Source organism: Pteronotus mesoamericanus, unplaced genomic scaffold (assembly GCF_021234165.1).
Source record: "Pteronotus mesoamericanus isolate MK-2021 breed Mesoamerican mustached bat unplaced genomic scaffold, CSHL_Meso_final contig_173, whole genome shotgun sequence".
NCBI lineage: Eukaryota > Metazoa > Chordata > Mammalia > Chiroptera > Mormoopidae > Pteronotus > Pteronotus mesoamericanus.
The window spans coordinates 3,504,809-3,520,877 of record NW_026555072.1 but is presented as its reverse complement, the minus strand read 5'-3'; the positions used below and the strand labels follow the sequence as shown (position 1 = coordinate 3,520,877).

The following is a 16,069-nucleotide window of genomic DNA, read 5'->3' as shown; positions in this document are numbered from 1 at the left end:
CACTCCATATCCCCACCATTTAAATTCAACAAATGTTAACCTTTTGGTATATTTTATTTATATATACAACTATATATACAGATTTGTTTTATGCATGTATATATGTATTGTTGGTAATCTATGTAAAAGTAAACCAGAGATATGACACTTCACCCCAAATATTTCAGCTTTCATATCTTTATATAAGTCAATTCTTTTTCATAACTATCATAACATCTAGCACCCTTAAGAAAATTAAAAGTAATTTCCCAATATCATTTTAGTCTCAGACTCTCAGTCTGTCTTTGAGTCTTCCCAATTTCTACCATAATGCCTTGCAGCAGTTTCTTTTACAAACCAGGATTCAATCATAGTTCATATGTTTGCTTTCTTTAGTCATTTTGAAGTAGTCTCCCTACTTCTTCTTTTAAATGACACAATCTTTTTGAAGAGACTTTATATAAAGTCTTACATTCTGGATTTATCTGATTTTTTCCTTGTGATGATATTTAACTTGTTCTTCTATCTCTCAGATTTCCTGTTGTTGAGTTGAATTGTGTGTGTCTCCCAAAATCACAGGTTGAAGCCCTAACCCCTAGTCCTTCAGAATGTGACCTTATTTGGAAATAAGGTTGTTGCAGGTGTAATTAGTTAAGATGAGGTTATGCTGGAGTAGGGGAGGTCCTTAATTCAAAATGATCACTGCCCTTCTAAAAGAGAACATGCTGAGATAGACACACATGAGGAGAACACCATGTAAACATGAAGCACAGATTATGCTTCTACATATCAAGGAATGTCAGACTGCCAGCAAACCACCAGAAGCTAGGAGTGAGGCATGGAACAGATCCTTTTTCACAGCCCTCACAAGGAACCAACTCTGCCCACACATTAATTTCATACTTCTAGCTTCCAGAACTGTGAGACAATAAACTTCTGTTGTTTAAGCCCACTCAGTTTGTGATAATTTGTTGTGGCAGCCCTAGCAAACTATTATACTTGTAAACTATACGTTAGGTCTAGAAGCTTGATTAGAATCAGGTTAAAGAGTTTTGGTAAGAATACTATATAGATGATGTTGCACACTTCATATTATATGACATATCATCAGGTTGTCTCACTATAAGTGATATTAAGTGTGATCGCTGGGTTAAGATCATAACAAACATGCTAAGTTTTTTTTTTGTTATATGTTTTATTTTATTTTTTTATTGTTGTTTAAGTACCGTTGTCTCCATTTCCCCCACCACCACCACTCCTCCCCTACTCTCCCATCCCCAACTCCCACCCCGCTTTTGGCTTTGTCCATGTGACCCCTCCCCTTTTTTCCCACATTATCCCCATGCTAAGTTTTTCCTTATGCAATTAAAAAGTACCTTATAGGGTGATACTTAGTTACTGGACATGTCTGCTGCCTCCATCAATCTGACAGCCAATTGTTTCAGCATTCCTTGGTGATCCTTGACTGAATTAATTATATTCTTGGAAGATGGTAAAATAATGTTGTTGTAAAATTTATTTGCAACTGTATGCTGTCATTCCTCTAAAAAGAAGAATCAAATGGAGACGAACTTAAGTTTTACCTTGTTATGATAAATGCTTGACTATTTTCCTCATTTCCCAATTTTCAGAATAAAGATGTTAGTATAGTAGTCATTACCAATCACTAATGAGTTTTTATCTCATTTGAGTATCACAATGGAGCCATAGTTTTAATTTATTCAATAGTTACAAGCAATTGCATTCATTAATTCTTCTTGAAGCTCAATTGCCCCAAATTTGGCCAGTGGAAGCCTCTTAAAGTTGATTCCTGTGTCCTTTTGATACAACCTTATTGCTGTTTTGGTGCTCTCTTGATTCCTGGCCAGTTTCACCTTATATTTTGCCTGTCCCAAAGCAGGAATGAGCCATTCTCCAAGGAGCACTGTTTCCTTGTTTTAGGGAATGGTATTTAGAAACCAAGATCTGGTTTCAATGTAAGCTTATTGCTGCTATTGAGAGGTCATTCCTTCTAGACCAGAGCAGTGAACAGCATTCAGAAATAGAAGGACCAGCTTCATGGGCAAGTTACTAGTAGAGCCATACAGATACTCATGCTTAGAAAGGCCTTGTGCCTGGGGTTTAGTGCTCTGTAAATACTGTCTTGAAATACTTTGCAATTTTATCTTTATATTTGTGTTTGGTAAGTGGAGTCTAATGGGATAATGGAGCATTCACCAGGAACTTCGAGCCTCGGTTCATGCATGACTTCCTAGGACAGATTCTTGGAGGCTACTCTCCCAGCCCCTGGTGCCATAAGCCCTGCCCAATCTTCACATCTCCAATGCTTCTCAGCAACTATTACTTCCCTCTGTCCCCAGGGTGTAAATTCAGGGAAGGTAAGGGTTGAATGCATTTGCCCTATCACATCTTAGGATAAGGCATGGTTGTAGTGTCCCCACCCTAGGTTGGCAATGCCACAACAAATTCAGCAGGTGACTAGGCAAGGGTAGCCTTTCATGAAGCATCAGTTCATGTCCCTAGTACATCTGAGAACTGAGGTTTTAGTATGCTTGGAAGTCTCCCATTAGTTGTTGGTTTAGGGTAGAAGGTAAGTGGGAAGGGGAAATTCCTCGTCGGACTTCCCTGTCTCTAACCAAGAAGACAGATCACATTACATTTGTCTAGAGACGGGCAGAGTGGGAACCTGGTAACCATCAGTTGAAAGTGCCCACATGCTCCGTATCATGGGGCAGAACTACTGGATGCACATAACCCTTGAATGTTCCCTTACAAAGTGAGTATCCCATACTTGAAGAGATGCTTTCTTCCTTCCTATTTTCCTGAATCTGGTTTGTGTTAGTATCATCTGACCAGCTCAAGGCAGTCTCCAGGATAAGTCATAAAATACAAATTACAAAATTTTAGTATTCTACATGCAAATTAAATGTTCTTACACTTGCTTTTAAAACAGCCACTGTACAATATAAAGATGAAGGGTAAAATTTATGATAAAATTTAAAATTTTAATTTTTCTTTACTTAGAACAACACTAAATAGCAAATAAGAAACACTGTGACAAGTTGTGTGAGGAAAAAACTGTGGGAAAAAAGAAAAAGCTTTAATGTTAATGTTTTTATTATTATTTACTTATTTATAATTTATTTATTCTTGTTTATTATTTTAATGCCCTTTAATTCCTGCTTGTTGAGCAAATGGCCCCATATTTGATTTTGCACTAAGCCACACAAATGATATCCCTGCTCTTTTATATATATATAAATAAATGTATATATAAATACATATATATGATATATACATTAATGATATGATCATATTGATGTTTTCCTTTCAAATTTAATATTGTGGGGTTTTTCCAAATGTTTACTTTATACATGTATTAATTTTCTATAACACTAAAAATTTTGATTCTGAATATAATTAACATTATTACTTATTTGCTTTATCTATAATACATACACGTACATAAGTTTCAAAATTTCAATACTATGTTACTACTAACAGTAAAGCTACCAAGTAATGTTTAAGATTTCTTTTCACTTCTTTTTAACTTGAGTACAGTCTAAGTATTATGTTGATAAGTTGTTTGAAATTTTGTCTCTGTGAGATTGTTACCTTTGTAATACAGTTAGGCTCATTTGTTTGTTTCCAATTGTAGACTCACTTTGTCTTTTCTACTTCATTGAATTTTTGTATGTTAAACCTTTATATATTTTAAAAGTCAAACTATATAAGAGGGCATACTCAGATAAATTTCTCTCCAATTCCTATTCTCTCCATCTCAGTTCTTCTCCAAGTCCTCTAAGTAACCATTTTTATTAGACTCTCTGAGCTTCCTGGATCTCCTGGAAGTCTATTTCCTTGGCCAGATTGGGGAAGTTCTCCTTCCTTATTTTTCAAATAAATTTTCAATTTCTTGCTCTTCCTCTTCTCCTTCTGGCACCCCTATGATTCGGATATTGGAATGTTTAAAGTTGTCTCAGGTGTTCCTAAGCCTCTCCTCATTTTTTTTTTTTTGAATTCTTGTTTCTTCTTTCTGTTCTGGTTGAATGTTTATTTATTCCTTCTGCTCCAAATCATTGATTTGAGTCCTGGTTTCCTTCCCTTCACTCTTGATTCCCTGTATATTTTTCTTTATTTCACTTTGCATAACCTTCACTTTTTCCTCTATTTTGTGACCATACTCAACCATTTCTGTGATCATCCTGATTACCAGTGTTTTGAACTGTGCATCTCATAGGTTGGCTATCTTTTTGTCACTTAGTTCTTTTTCTGGAGTTTTGATCTGTTCTTTCATTTGGGCCATATTTCTTTGTCTTGGCACACCAGTTACATTGTAAGGGGCAGAGCCTTAGGTATCACTAGGGTGGGGCAACTCATATCTCTGCATTGTGGTGTTGTATGTGGGGGAGTGGTCTGAGGTGGAACAATGCTGCTTGCTCGGCTCTTACTGGCTTTCAGTCACTTCTGCCACTACCCACAAGCAAATTGGGACATTCTGGTGCTGATTCCTGGGTGGGTGGGTTTGTATATATTCTAAGACCCTATGGGTCTCTCCAACAAACACTCCTGTGAGGCTAGGAGTTTATCCCATCACCACAACCGCCACAGGTTTTTACACCCAGAGGTTTTGAGGCTTTCTTTGCCCACTCCAGAACCTGCGTTGTGCCGTCTGTCTCGCTCCCCAGGTGTTCCTCCCAGTTTACCCACATGCAAATGTGGGACCACCAGCTGCAGGCTTGCCCATCCAGTCCTTAGCTGCCACCTTGCTGTGCATCCTCTCCACCCCAGCTGCCTGTCTCCACCCCTCCTACCAGTTTGGATGAATTGTGTCTTCTTTAACTCCTTTGTTGTCAGACTTCCATACAGTTCAATTTTCTGGCAGTTCTAGTTGTTTTTTGTTTTTAAACTTGTTGTTGTCTTTCTTTTGGTTGTTCAAGGAGGCAAAGTGTATCTACCTATGCCTCCATCTTTGCCAGAAGTCCTAATACACATATTGTTATTTCCCTCCTTTCATGTACCAAAGATAAAACACTATATTCAAGTTTTGCACATTTCTTTTAGCAAAATAGCCTCCATATCAGTACATCAACTCCTCTTCATTCTTTGTATACAACTGTATAGTACTTCTTTATAAGGCCATACCTTAAAAAAATTCAACAGTCATTTATCAGTGGACAATTCAGATAGTTCCAGTCTTCACTGTGAGAAATAGTAGTACAATAAATAACCTCATCAACTTATTATTTCATAATTATAGAGGCATACCTTCAGGGTAAATTCCTAGATGTTGGATTGCTAAATCAAGGGGTAAATGTAATTTTGTTAGATATTGCCCTATTGCTCAATTGCTCTCCTGGAGATGATGTTATCATGTTACACTCCCATCAGCAACACACAAGAGTGTGCCTTTCTCCACAGGGCTGTCAACAGCATGTTTGGGCAAACTTTGGGATGTTAGCCAATGTGATTTGGGTAAAATGGTAACAATGTCATTTTAATTGGCATTTTAAATTTTGTGAATGAAAGTAAACATCTTTTCAAATGTGAATTTGGATTTTTCTGTAAACTCTGTCTTTTGCTGATTTTTTTAGCAATGTTTTCGTGTATTTTTTTTTAAGTTTTTAAAATATTTTTATTGATTTGAGAGAGAGAGGAAGTAGGGGAGAGAGAGAGAAAGAGAGAGATGTCAGAGAGAAACATCATTTGGTTGCTTCCCATAAGTGACCCAGCCTCAGACTGAACCCCACAGCCTAGGTGTATGTCCTGACCCAGATCAAATTGCCAATCTTTTTTAGTGTATGGGATGACGCTTCAACCAACTGAGCCACACCAGCCAGAGCTCATGTCTTCTTAATTGTTAAGATCTCTTTATTTATCAAGGAGATTAATCTTTTGTCTGTCATACCTATGTCAAATATTTTCTTCAGTTTTATTTCAAATTTGACTATGACTTTTTAAACATGAATAAATTTATGAATCTTATTTATTGATTCTAAATTTCAAGTCATGGGTCAAAAACTGTATTCTCATGTTAAAAAATAAATAGAAAGAACTTTAAGCCCTGGCCAAGATCGATTGCCCCATTCCTCCTAGGACCTTCCCCTAACAACTAAGAAACCCTGGACATCACACAAGAAACAAGCATAAGAAGACTCTGAAAAGTGGAAAGAAGAAAGACTATCTAGGTATCTCAGACTTCACACCACAAGGGAATTCCCTGGGTTTCCTTATTGTCTTTCTTATATCCCAGACAGAACCCTACAGAAACTTCCAGCCCAGAACTGCCAACAGGTACAGACAAAAACCAAAAGAAACAAAGAAATGAAATCCAAAGAAAGCCTGCTACCCTTAGTCAAGGACCAGGAAGAGAATTTCATAAAAACAGAAAATGTTTTTTGGCACTACCCTCATAACCCCAACCAAACACCAATAATCTTCCAACCCACTGCAGAAGAAAGTGGTACGCAAATACCTTGCAGGTGTACTGATGGTGCTGGTCAGAGAGCTGAGCTTCTATCCCTGTGCAGAGAAAACATGCAGTGCTCTGATACTCCCACATGGCAGTGTCAGCAGATTCTGCACTGAGCTGAGCCTCCACCCACTCTGAACAGTAATGGCACTTAATAAGGCAGAGAAAAATGAGGCTAGTCATACTCTGATATCTCTCCATCCCAACTAGTAGCATGGCCCAGCAGTGAGGAACTTGTAAGTATCCATTCCTACCTGACATCAACCACACTGGTCTATTCAGCACTCCAGTATCCGCTATTTCCTGTCTCTGGTGTCAGCAGGGCCCAGTGGGGCATTAAATCTCCACACACACCCAGTAGCAACAAGATTGAATATGGTGATATGAAACAGGACTAGTAAATACTCTCCTTCCTCCTACCATCCTTATCAACCAATTCCAGTGGAGAGCTGAGTCTCCGGCACCACCCAACATTAATGAGGCACAATGAGTTGGTGCAAGGTGGGTTAATCTAAACTTTGCTTCCCCCATCCTAGTAACAACAGGGCTCACTTGGGAGGTAAACCTTCATCCCCACCAGGCATCAACAGGGCAGATGGAGGCAGTGAAAAGCAGGTTTGTTGGCTTAAATCCATTTTACCTTCCCCTCCCTTTGTGTCTGGAGGGCCCAGCACAAAGCTGAGCTACTGCCCCAACCCTGAAGGAAAAAAACAAATTGAGTCAATTCTCACTAATGTCAGGGACCAGTGAGGAGCTGAGTTTACATCCTCACTAGGAATCAGTAAGGAGGCATGAGTCAGTGCTCCATTTTCACTGGGGAGGTGCCTATTTTCGCTGATGTAGTATCATCAAAGACCAAAGGGAAGCTGAACATAAATACCCATTAAGTCCTGCTGCTACACCTCAACCAGAGGATTGCCTGTTAAAAATAAAAAAGGATTACTAGGATCTAGAGTCTAATAATAGAATATGCAAATGTTCAGGATACAATCAAAAGGTAACTTACCATACTGAGAAGTAAGAAAGTCACAGTATTTGATGCAGTCCATTTGTTTATTTTTTCCTTTATTTCCTTTGCCTTGGGAGATATATTGACAAAAACATTGCTATGTGAAATGACTGTAATTTCTCTGCCCATGTTTTCCACTAAGATTTTTTTATGGTATCACAACTTACGTTTGAGTCTTTTACGCATTTTGATTTTATTCTGGTGTATGGTGTAAGTTGGTGGTCTAGTTTCATTTTTTTGGCATGTACCAGCCCAGTTGTCCCAACACCATTTATTGAAGAGATTATTTTTACTCCATTTTATGCTCATGCCCCACTCTGTCAAATATTAATTGACAATGGAAACATCAGTTTACTTCTGGACTCTCTATTCTGTTCCATTGATCTATATGTCTGCTCTTCTGACAGTATCAGACTGTTTTGATTACAGTGGCTTCAAAGTATAGTTTGATATCAGGTATTGTGATCCCTCCAACTTTGTTCTTCTTCCTCAAGATTGCTGAGGCAATTTGGGGTCTTTTTTGATTCCATATAAATTTTTGGAGTATTTAATCTAGATCTGTGAAATATGCCTTTGGTATTTTAATAGGAATTTTGTTGAATCTAAAGATTGTTTGAAAATAGTATGGACATTTTAATAATGTAAATTCTTCTGATCCATGAAAACAGTATATGCTTCCATGCTACCATTTATTTGTATATTCCTCAATTTCTTTCTTCAGTGTTCTGTAGTTTTCTGAATACAGGTCTTTTACCACCTTGGTTAAATTTATTCCTACATATTTATTTATTTTTTCTGTTATGGAAAATGGTATTTTTTTCTTAGTTTCTCTTTCTAATAGTTCATTGTTGGTGTACAAAAATGCCATCTATTTCTGATATTGACCTTGTAAAAACCTCTGCATGGCTAAAGAAACCATCCTAAAAATCAAAAAGGAACAGACTGTATAGAACATATTTGCCAATGATATATTGGAAAAGAGTTTGATCTCTAAAATATATAAAGAGGAGAATCAAAATTGCGGAGGAGAGAGTGGAAGTCACACTGACTTCCTCCCAGGACCAACCTGGAATTACAACTAAATAGTGGAGAAATCACTTATAACAAACAACTAAACAATAGTGAGAGAGGAGCCTTCAAACCACGGAGACAGAAGAATTGGCTTTAGCACAATCTAACTGGTAAGGAGTGCAGTAGAGATTCGAGAAGGGGGGCAGGGCACCTATGAGCAGCTGCACCAGAAGGATATTGAAATGGCTGGTTGGATCCCCTGAGATAAGCTGGGTCTAAACCAAAAGTGGGATCTCTAGCCAACAGCACCCAGAGCCCAAAAAGTACACAGAAAACAGCCACCTGTAAAAACCATCAGGGTTGCTCTTTGCCAGAGACTGGTGGCTGGAGACGCAAGGAACAATTTAAAGGGCCAACACATAAATTTTTACTTGCAGCCACTTACCCTGGTCTCTGGCAAAGGCGGGAGAACAGTGGGCTAGAGACACCTGAGGAGAGACCAGGGAACGAGGCTTTGGGGAAAAAACTGAGAGAGTACCTAGTGGAATCTTCGTGCCGACTCCTCGCCCATATGGCAGCAGCAAGAAACAACACAATAACCCTTCACCCATGAGGGACTCTGCCCCGCCCTGAGCTGTCTAAGGAGGCCTGCTGACTGCAGAGTGACTAGATTAACAGCTGAAGAAGACAGCCACAGACAGTAGACTACTGGAAGTCTTGAACAGACTGCCTAAGGTCAGACAGGGACAACATCTGACATCATCAGAGACAGATCCAGAAAGTAAAAACAGTGGTCTCCTACCATAGAAATTCACATCACAAAGTCAGGAGACCAAGACAGATCAATTTAAGAAACAGAAGCAAAAAGGAAGAGTCTCACAAATAATGGGAAGACAAATACACCCTACTGGAAGGGAAAGGAGAAATCCCCAGGAAGAGTACTAAATGAAATAGAGGCAAATCAAGGATCAGATATTGAGTTCCAAACAACGGTTCTAAGGAAGCTTCATGAGCTCAGTGAGCTCTGAGACAATAACAAAAAACTACAGGGAAACTATGAGGAACTTACTGCAAACTATATCAGCATGATAAAGTACACAGAAATTATCAATGAGAGACAAGAGGAAATGAAGAATACAATTTCTGAATTGAAGAACACAGTAAAAGGAATCAAAAGCAGGCTAGATGAAGCTGAGGACCAAATCAGCAAGCTGGAGGATAAAGTAGAAAAAAAGCTCCCAGAAAGAGCAAGAAAATGAAAAAAGACTCAAAAAGAATGAAGAGGTATTTAGGGAAATGCAGGACAACCTGAAATGTAATAATATCCGTATAATAGGGATACCAGAAGGAGAAGAAGAGGAAGAAGAGATAGAGAACCTGTTTGAAAATGTAATGATGGAAGACTTCCCTAATTTGGAGAAAAAGCCACAAAAGTCCAGGAAGCACAGAGGGTCCCATTCAAGAGGAACCCAATGAGGTCCACTCCAAAACACATCATCATTAAATTGCAAATATGAAAGACAAGGAGAGAATCCTAAAGGAAGCAAGGGAGAGAGAGGTAGTAACATATAAGGGAGCCCCAATATGGCTAGCTGCTGACTTCTCAACAGAAACATTGCAAGCCAGAAGGGAATGGCAAGAAATATTCCAAGTCATGAAAAGCAAAGGCCTGCTACCAAGACTGCTCTACCCAGAAAGGGTCTCAATTAAAATGGAAGGCAAAATGAGAACTATCCCAGACAAAAGACGGCTAAAAGAATACACCTCCACCAAACCAGCACTACAAAATATGCTAAAGGGACTGCTTTAAGATGAAGAAAGAGTCTATGAATACCCAGTTTCTTTCAGAGTTGCCAAAGCTTGATATTACCAATATTTTTAATACTCATTAATCTGATTGTGACAATGATGTTATTTTAATTGTTCCTTTACTATTTGTTGAAACTCAACCTGTCTTTGTATATTTCTTGCCTCTTTCTATTATTTTTACAAAGCTTTAAATGACTTTTTGGTATTCTTTATCCGTTTATTGATTAAAGGTTTGTAGAACTTTTTTCCCTAAAAAAAAAAAAATCCCTATTAACCATGTTTTAGATGTGTTGCAAATACTTTCCTATTCTATTCCTGTCCTTTAACTTTTTTATATGTATAGTTAAAAGTTTAATATAGTCATATTGTCAATATTTACTTTATAGCTTCTGGATTTGAATATTTTACTTCAGGTCATGAAAAATATTAGTTCTATTTTCTTCTAAAACTCCTTTGATTGTACATATTGATTTTTAACTCATCTGAATATTTCTTGTATAATGTGTGAAATAGGACTCTATATTTGTTTTATTTTAATAGTGGTCCATGCACCTTATTTACTGAATAAGCCTTATTTTACCTATTGATTTGAAGTATCAACATAATCATATATTATATTGTTAGACAGATATATATGTTTGTCTCTGACTCTATTCAACAAAATAAACTAATGAACGAAATAAACCTCAGGCATGGAAACATGGAGCAGAGTGAAAGTGACCAGAGGGGATGGGGAAAGAGGACAATGGTGGAAAGAAGGGGAAGGGACTAGACAAAGAACATGTATGAATGACCCATGGACATGGACAACGGAGTGGGAATTGACTGTGGGATTGGGGGGTGGGGGTGGGATGGGTGGAGGGGGGGAAAGGGGTAAAAATTGAGACAACAGTAATAGAATAAACATGATTTATAAATTTAAAAAATTAAAAATTAAAAAATTAAAATTATAATTTAAAAAAAAGAACAAAACAAAATGAAAAATAAAAATAAAAAATAAAATATATTGACTAGTGTTCTATACATTACATTTACATAATGATGTTGATTTTACCTTCCCCAGAGCAGTTGCCCATAAAGGAGGAAAGGCAACCTGTAGAGTTCCTGGGGCTCGCACTGCCTGTGGGTTCCCTGGCAGAGCAAAGAATCAAGAGCAGAAGCAAGCATCCCCTCCCCACCCCTCTCACCTTTGTTTTTATTTAAAACATTTCTGAATAATGAATGCAAAAATTAGATTTGGATATAAAAAGCTAGATGACCGTCCCAGTTTGGGATTGTTTCATTAGGATACCTGGTACAGAAAGGACATGAATGACCCCCTATCACAAGGACATGGTGACAGAAGGCAAAGGTCACATATAAGTCATTTGTGATCTCTGAGCAAAGGCGTAGTGAGGATAAACTCATCTGTAAAATGAGGGGACTTGACCAGGTGGCCTGCCGTGTCCCATGTGATCTAAGCTCAGATGGTCTGTGCTGGGAGGACTTCCCTATCTGCTGTAGTGGATGCCAGAAGGAAGATCTGTTATACTGTGGCACCAACCTTCCAATATCCTTACCATGCTTGTGGGATGAATTCACAGTCAATAGTGTGAAATTTCTCTATGCTGTTAAACTGGCAAACTACAACCTTAAACAAATAAGCCAAAGGCCTTTCTGTGGCATATACAGTTTGAGAGTGAGTCCTGCAAGCTCCTATCCAAGTCCTGGGCCTGCACCCATGACAGCTTGTTCAAGGTCAGCTGGATGAGGGCATTTCTTATCCCATGGAGGATCTGAAATGCCTTTTTAATAAAAATCATCAAGAAATTATGATTCAAGGATCTGAAACCCTAACATTATATAGGCAAAGCCTCATTTTTACGGAATACAAAACACTGTTTCTTCCACTTCTAATAGGTTGTTAAGAGAAGACACCACTAAATCATGGTCCTGCAGCATTTCCAGGTAGTGGGACACTGCTTGCTTGATCCTTGCCCAATGCTGTACAGGAGTGATTGGCTTCATGTCCTGCACTTCCAGCATTCCACTTATTCTGGATGTTGGAGTGACCTGTAGTTTGATACCAGGGTGATGATCCTGTTCTGCTCTAGTTATTTGGGGTGTTGCTGGAAACTCTTCTCTGTTTCTTGGAGAAAGACAAGACTTTCTTCCAGATTCTATGTCCCTAGCCAGCTCTTCTGTGGATGTTATATTAGTTTCAGCAACCAAATACTCAGAGGTAATTCTATTTTGAGTTCTGTTTGGGTCTTGCAAAATATTAAGAACAGCCTCCGTAATTCTTGTATTGGTGTAGTCCTATTTCTAATGGCTTCTTTGTACAGTCCGATAACGTCAAATGTGCCTTTACTTGCCAAGAGCTTTGCTTTGCAGATCCAGAATTTAGCAAATTTTTCAGCCTCAGGAATATTAGACAATATGGTACATACTTCATTAGAAAGCATACCCTCTTTGATGAACTATAGACACTCGGTCAGAGTACTGTTAATTTTATTGGACAGTTCAAGTTGTGCTTTCCTTTCTTCCTTTTCTTTTTCCATGCTTTTCCAGAATGAAATATTCATTCCTCTATTATTTTTCTTTTTGTTTTAAGTTCCATCGGAGGCTGCTTATACATTTTCCCCTTAGATTTCTGCCATTCTTCCAGCTGTTTCCTTCAATCCTCTGCTGTGATCTTCTTAATATCTGGGTTAGTCTGGGTTCTATTTAGGGCTCCTCTTCCATTTATGGCTGTGCCACCAGCTTGAGTTTTGGGAGCTGTCTTGTTTAGAAAATGATTCTGGAGAAGAGTCCCTTTCCACTTGGAGTCTAGAGTCTGTGCTTTCTGTTAACAGCTGCTGCTGTATTTATTCCCCTTGGCTCTACTTGCTCTTATGCTTGGGGTGTTGGGAATGACTGAAGTAAAGCTGCCAACTGCCACGTTAGGCCTTTGGCTCACAGTTTTGGATTTCTGATGCACACATGATGTCTGGGGTCTAGAACAAGGTTGAGTGTGTTTCTGGTCTTGCTTACTGTTGAGACATATGTGCTTGAGTCCTCCCTAAAGTAGACTGGGGCATGTCCTCGGTCTGGTATATCCTACTTTTTGTTTAGTAACAGCATGTGACTGTAACTTAGCTCCACCTGGTCTTTCATATTTACCATTATTAACCTTTATATCCTTCATGTCTTTGACCCTTGGTTTCTCTGATGCTTGATTCCTATTAGGGGCTTGAACAAAGTGAGAGTGAACTATTTTGGACGCTTTTCTCCTGGTTTTGCGAGAGATGATCATTTAGGCAGCTGCTGTGACTTTACTGGTTGAATCCTGGTTTGTGTTTCCCCAACAAACTGTTTATTCTGTCTTTCAGAACAGCATGATTCAATGAACTTTTACCCAAAGCTTGCTTAGGAGCCAAACTGCTTTTGGTTTGATTAAAAGAGCTAGTTTTTGTTTTACTTTTGGCCCATACTTTAGAATGTGGCATCTCCTTGGAGTAAGGTTTTCACCAGTAAGGTTTGGGGCAAATTCTCTTTGTTCACCTGTTTTAGAAAGTTGTGTAAGGACTCACCCTCACTACAGACATTGTCCACAGAGTCTGTATGTGCATCATTTCCTTGATCTGTCACCTGCTGCTTTGCAGCTTTCAGTTCCTGTATATTAAGTGACCCCACAGTCTTCCTTGACAGCTCTCCAGGGCAAGATCCAGCTTTGTGCTGCCGTTGATGACTGCTGGAAGGCTTACAGTTTGAGTTAGAAGAAACATATCCTGAAGTCAGCCTTTTGTCCAGAAGTTTTGGTGGCTCCAATTTTGGCTTCTGGGACTATGGGATATTGTCAGGTCTGGGCTGAAGTTTAATGCTGATGGATCTTGTAGCTTTGACAGGCAAAGCAACATTTTTGGGGGTCCAATAATAGATTTCGAAGGCAGAGGATTTGAGCAATTATTCTTGGCTTTTCGATAAGGCTTGCTGTTTTGGCACTTCAGTTTTCCCTTGGCTGCCAGATAATCTTGGAGCTTTCTCTGCCACTCTTCTGCAGCGAAAGTGAGCGCAGACCGCACCATGATGGCTCTTCTGCGACAGTTGATCTTCCTTTTTTAATTTTTTTTAAAAATCATATTTGTTCTATTACAGTTATCTCACATTTTCCCCCTTTTACCTCCTCCACCTATCCCATCCCATTCCCTCCTCCCACAGTCAATTCCCACACTGCTGTCCATGTCCATAGGTCATTCATACATGTTCTTTGTCTAGTCCCTTCTCCTTCTTTCCACCATTGTCCTCCTTCACATCCCCTCTGGTCACTTTCAGGCTGCTCCATGTTTCCATGCCTGTGGTTTATTTTGTTTGTTAGTTTATTTTATTGAATACATTCCATTTATTGTTGAGATCATATAGTATTTGTCTTTCACCAATTGGCTTATTTCACTTAGCATAATATTCTCCAGTTCCATCCATGTTGGCACAAAAGGTAGGAGTTCCTTCTTCCTTCATTCTTTTCTTTATAATGCAGATTGATTTTATTTATCTAATCTTTAAATGTCAAAATCCATTATAAAATATTAAAAAATTTAAATCCATTATAAATTCTCAGCAATCATGACATCTGCACAGAAATAATCAAGTAGATCAATGAAATAAAATGAACATTCTAGAAACATTCTTTGACAGAAAGATATATGTATATACATATACAAGATATATATACATATATCTTTCTGTCAAAGTAATATATGATTAAATTGATATTTCAAATCAATGGGGAAAATAAGGCTTATTCAACATAGAAGGTGCATGGACCACTATTACTTGAAATAAAAGAAATATAGAGCCCTATTTCACACATTATACAAAAAATATTCAGGTGAGTTAAAAATCAATATGTACAATCAAAGGAGTTTTAGGAGAAAATACACGATAATATTTTTCTTACCCTGAAGTAACATATTCAAACCCAGAAGCTATAAAGTAAAATATTGACAATATGACTATATTAAACATTTAACACTATATAGTAATATACATATAAAAGTCAAAGGACAAGTAATAGAGTAAGAAAGTTTTTGCAACACATCTAAAATTGGGTTAATAGGGTTTTTTGTTTAATTTTAGGGAAAAAATTCTACAAACATTTAATCAAAAAATGCATGAAGATTACTAGTCATGTAAAACTTTTTTAAAATAACAGAAATAGGCAAGAAATATACAAAAACAACTTTAGTTTCAGCAAATAAAAAAGAAACAATTAAAATAACACGTTGTCACAATCAGATTAATAAGTATTAAAAATATTGGTAATATCAAGCATTGGTGACTGTGAAAGAAACTGGGTATTCACAGGCTCTTTTTCTTCATCTTAAAGCAGTCCATTTAGCATACGTTGCAATGCTGGTTTACAAGAGGTGTATTCTTTTAGCCTTCTTTTGTCTGGGAAATTCCTTGTTTCACCTTCCATTTTAATTGAGAGCCTTGCTGGGTAGAGCAGTCTTGGTTGCAAGCCTTTGTTTTGAATACTTGGAGTATTTCCTGCCATTCCCTTCTGGCTTGTAGTGCTTCTGTTGAGAAGTCAGCTGCTATCTGTACTGGGGCTCCCTTGTATGTTACTACTGTTTTCTCCCTTGCTTCCTTTAGGATTCTCTGTTTTTCTTTGATATTTGCCATTTTAATGATGATGTGTCTTGGAGTGGGCCTCACTGAGTTCCTCTTGAATGGGACCCTCCATGCTTCCTGGACTTGTGTGAATTTTTCTCTCCTCACATTAGGGAATTTTTTCATCATTACTTTTTCAAACAGGTTCTCTATCCCTT

General features: G+C 38.0%; 1 pseudogene; it reads right to left on the bottom strand.

Moving 5' to 3' along the window:
* Positions 1–3,830: 3,830 nt before the first annotated feature.
* Positions 3,831–14,326, bottom strand: LOC129065140 (cytoskeleton-associated protein 2-like; annotated as a pseudogene).
* Between the last annotated feature and the right edge of the window lie 1,743 nt (positions 14,327–16,069).